Source organism: Cyprinodon variegatus, unplaced genomic scaffold (assembly GCF_000732505.1).
Source record: "Cyprinodon variegatus isolate N-32 unplaced genomic scaffold, C_variegatus-1.0 Scaffold987, whole genome shotgun sequence".
NCBI classification, from domain to species: Eukaryota; Metazoa; Chordata; class Actinopteri; order Cyprinodontiformes; family Cyprinodontidae; genus Cyprinodon; species Cyprinodon variegatus.
The window spans coordinates 247318-252271 of NW_015151440.1; the positions used below are offsets into that span (position 1 = coordinate 247318).

Here is a 4954-nt window from a genome sequence, read left to right on the forward strand (position 1 = left end):
ACATGTAAAATATGTAAAAATCAGAGACATACGGGGAGATGTATGCTTGGTTTCAACAAAACAACCACTATAAAGCAGTATGCAGCAAATTATAATGTGCTCTAATCCTCAGTAGGAAAACATTCTGTCACACTTGGACTTGTCAGGTAGGGCCAAAAAAAAAAAAAAAAGAAACTGTTATAAGAATTGCTCTGAAAAGAGCGATCAGTGCATCTCTAAATGAAAGCAACAATAAAAACAGTACAAAAATCAAAACCTATCAAAAATAAAGTGGTTCAAGTACATCTGTACATGTAAAGCATTGCATAAAAGGATTAACTTAGCAGCCTTTCACATGCAACCAAACTGCTTATTATTAGCTTATAATAATAACTTCCCAGCTATACTTATGTATGGAAATTGTTTACGCCATTTTCATCTCCCCCCTCAGTGGTGCAGGGAACAAGAAAGACCGACTGTCTTGTGATTTTCCACGCACCTAAACGCAGCACAAGGCCCTATTTTCTACTCCTCCGCTCTCAGCCAATCAGCGCGCGCGGTTAGTAGTAAACAAGCGGCACAGTGTGGGCGGAACGCGGCCGCTGATTGGCTGAGCCCTGCCTGCTCGGGTACACACCCCCGCTTCAGCAACGTGTTCGGACACGAGTTTCACCGGGAGGGTCTGAGCTGGACGGGGGGGGGATACGGCTGAAAAACATAGTTTTTTTCCATGCAAAGTCAAGTAAAAACCGACCGCAAAAAAAAGCAACTTCATGCAACACCAACGTAAGATACTGATCTTTTATTGCCGTAAACACCATCTATACAAAGAGATAAACATAAATATCCCGATTTGTGCACATAGTTTAAATATCTTGCAGTATAGATATTATTTTAATGCATATTGAAAGGATTCAGACATAATTGCAGATAAAATAGATTATTTTCGAATTGGGATAATAGATTTTTATAAATGAATGAAAAAGTGTGATGCAAATGTTTATTGTAGTTTATTTTGTGTTAGTAAATAATAATTATATAAAAGTGTATGTTTGTTATCCCTCCTCAAAGCCCACTGCTCTCCACCCGGCAACACAGGCTGAGCTGTGGAGAAACACCCCCTCCCTCCCCCATGCTATAACAGAAAACAGATTTTCTGCAACAACAAATCAGAACAGGGCTGATTACATCATTTATTAAATGCCATTTCATTCGTACTTACTTGTAAGTTTTGATTCCTGATCGTCCGGGTCAAAGCTGCTGCAGCAGCGGATCGTCGCTGCCTGCCTTCCTATGCTGTCCCGCCGCTCCTCAGCTCTGTAGTCTGCCGGAGGAAAAAGGGGGTTGGTCGGATACGTGCCTACGTGTGTCTGCTTGGTGGACCAATGCCGGAGGTGACAGCTGGGCAGAGCGCAGAGATATCAGCCCGCGGCGCGCTGTGCACAAAAGAATGATCTAGGTGAGGGGTTACCAGAGCAGAGCAGAGCAGCAGCAGCAGCAGCAGCATCCACTGTCTGTCTGTTTCCTGTCTGTCTGCAGCACATCTCCTTCTTAGCTCATGTGTTTCAGTCTGATCAACATGGCTCCCTTCCAGAAACATAAACAACTAAAATGGATTGTTTTCTCTGCACTGCACTGAGGTTTTTGCACAACCTTGGATTGGGTAATATATGCAACTTCTTGCAGAATGGTTGCAAAAATAACCTTCTCTGGAAGAGTTGCTGAATATGAGTGCATATTGGTTACTTAGACATGGCCTCAAACTAATGCCTCATAAAAAAATTAAAAAAAACTGCAAATCCCACATGCACATCACATGAATATTTCCTGTAGATTTGTTTTAGTCTAGACTGTGTAATCTGACTGCTATTAATCCAGTTAAGAGAAGACCTCCCCTTTGAATTTTTATTTAAAAACAGCCGTATCAAATGTATTTTAGCATCAAAATTCCCTCAGTTAACAACAACAAACCGAACAGATGACATCTTTGTGTTCTGGCATTTCAACCCCCCCAACATCACACCATGAATTGCCTGCATATCACACAGGACTGGACTGTGTGTACGCGTGTTTGTTTCTGTGTGTTGGAGCGGCCGGATTAGTGTCGGCTGTCTGCACCCTCTCCACCAGACATCCAGTCAGCAGGGATTTTAGGCTCTGAGCACTGATACAGTCTGAGAGAGTATAACCAAGGCCTTATCACAATCATGCACATGAACCTGACGGGATTTATCTGAATCAAATGATAGTTTTATCCACAGACTCCTAGAGGCCCATGGCCGGGACACAAGGGGACTTGCAGAGATTAATAATGGAGAAAACTCAGAGCAGAGATCTTCCAATTGTTTATGGCAGTGAGAGTTAACAAATCACTGTAGTGTTATGTATATGTGATTAAATAATGTGTTCAATGGGAGAATATATGACTCATCATATACATATATATGCATCGATAAAAAGGTATGCTACTGTAGGTCATTTATCCCTGCTGCAACCAGACTCTACAATCAGACACTACAACTGCAATAACTTGTGCAATGTATAATGTGCAATTTACCATTTGATACCCTGTGCAGTAACTGTTACTCTGTATTTTACAACCAGTGCAATAACAATATATATAATAAATATAAGTGTCCATCTATATAAATTCCCATGTAAACATCCTGATCCTACTATAAAAAAAACGACTCAAAAAGTTGTCATATGTGGACCCACTATATATACTGTTATATCCCATGCACCTTTTTCTTCTTTTAGCACATTTTTCTTCTTTAACTATTTGAGCTGATGTCATAAGTACATTTTTCCACTGTGAGATCGATAAAGTAAATCAATCAATCAATTAAACACGTTTCGGGTCTAGGTAGGTAGGGTTTGTGTAGTCTGAAACCCAGCAGACAAAGTCAGAATTGACTTCGATGGACACATTTGTGTGCAGAAGAAGGAATTTGAGTTTAGTTTTCGCTCACATTATAATATATAGCAGTTCAGAAGAGCAGACTGCATAGACGGAAAGCTTAGGGATAGAAACAAGGATAAGTGCTGTATGTAAAGGCGTGCATGTGTAGACCATCTGTTTTCAAGAAATAAAAAATGAGAGGGAAGCTTTTCTTTTGTGAAGGCTTATATGTCTCTAGCAAAGTGTCTACCCTGGCTATGGATTGTTCATTGGGTATAATAGAGAGATAGAGTAGGGAAAGAAACCGTCTTTCGGGCCTGTTTCTTTGTGGCTTTAGTGCTCTGCACTGGGATGAGTGGAGTCCACACACATAGTTGTTAGTTGCTTATTTTTTGGAACAAGGCTAGTACAGGTCAGGATTAAAGGAAAGTTCAGCCCTGATGGTCCAGTCTGTAGACCTTATTGTTCATTGTAGTTTGGACCTGTCCTGTTTTTTTTTTTGAATGGGCACAAAACCGATTGAGGGTGGTGTAGATGTTAAGCAGCCACTGTGAAAGGTTGTACTGCCTTAAGCTGGACTCACACTGTATGATTTTTTTTACCTTTTTCTGGCCGATTCTTCAGTCATGTGAGAATTTTTAGATCGGTCCAACTTTCAGCCTGATTGTGAGTTGTGTGATATACAGGTGGTAACGAGGGGTAATAAGCCTCTCACAACCACCTCCCGATCAGGAATCGTAAGGTCGGGAGAAAATCAAACATGTTTGAAATTCAGTCAGGTCGCATCAGAGCGTGAGAGCATACATCGTTAACTGTGAACTTTTAAACGTGGTTTCATCGTACAGTTTGAGCTGTAGCTGCGTGCAACGATTGAAAAATATCATACAGCGTATGCCCAGCTTTAAAAGCCACAGGAAATACCACCATCCTTTGAACCGGATGTGTCTCACAGTCGACATTACACTGTTCAGGATGGTGGGGGAGGCAGTGTTGGGCCTGTAACCAAGAAGTCCATCTTCACCTCCACTTTTTTATTGTAGGTTTAGCTCCAGGGGGATCTGAGCACAGCAGTGGAACAGCCAGTCCACCTCCTATCATTCAGATCTATCATTTTCATGGATCAGGCCTATGAAATTTGTGTCATATTTTCAAGAGTTTCACAGAAAGGTCCAGGTTGGTTGCAGTCATTTGTTTAGAGTTAAAATTGGAGTAGAGAGAAACCATAACCCTGGGGAGGCTTCAGTGTGTTTGAGCGCAAGAGGAAGCTCCCTTTCCTCACTACTATTGCCGGTCAGTCAGGAAGCCGACGGAGGCTGTTACAGAAAGTGGGTCAGCATTCCACGAAAGAATGCTGACCCAGAATAGAATTACCGGTAGTTATGTTTAAGATGTCTATAGGTGTGATAAACAGTGAATAATGTCAGGACTCAACATCATTGTTATAGTCATTGTTTCACAACTGAAGTCAAATAGAGTGGCCTTCAATAAGTCAACAGTATCCAAAGAAGTTAAATATATATATAATTATTTTTCTCCCTTCCTGAAGGCTTGCTTTTTCTTGTTAAGCAGTTCGTCAGATCAATTGGAATCCATGGTTTCTTATTTCACTGTTCTGGTATGGATGGTGTTATCTGCATAGAAGTTTATGAGGTCAATCACACATTCAGTCATTGCATAGATGTCCTCGTTATGTGGCTGACAAAGTGCATCCCAGTCTGTAGCGTTAAACAAACTTGCAGGGCTTCTTCAGCTTCCCGTTACCGTCTTCTTGCAGTTCTTTTTAAATGCAGATTGTCCTTTTTAAAGGGGGTTATACTCTAAGCAGAGCAAAACAAGATTGTGATCTGATTTCCGAAGGGGAGCCCATACTATAGAGATAATATGAGTCGTTAACATTTGTATAATATAAGTAGTATTACATTCTACAGAAAGTAGAATTTAAAACGGTTACGTAAGAAGAACATGCTGGTGAGGATTCTCAGTCATCCAGGTCACCGTCATTCCAAAAAAGTTAAAAACAAAACCACTGGATCTTTTTTCCAAGTTTGAAGTGAAGCAAGTGGGAAGAGAAAC

At 40.9% G+C, this 4954-nt stretch overlaps 1 protein-coding gene across 1 annotated transcript in view; it reads right to left on the reverse strand.

Moving 5' to 3' along the window:
- znf395 (zinc finger protein 395) overlaps nt 1-1429 on the reverse strand; it is a 21718-nt gene extending 20289 nt beyond the window's left edge. The window contains exon 1 of the mRNA XM_015399092.1: nt 1202-1429. The gene's annotated coding sequence lies outside the window, so the exon portion shown is untranslated. The remainder of the gene's footprint in view (nt 1-1201) is intronic.
- Between the last annotated feature and the right edge of the window lie 3525 nt (nt 1430-4954).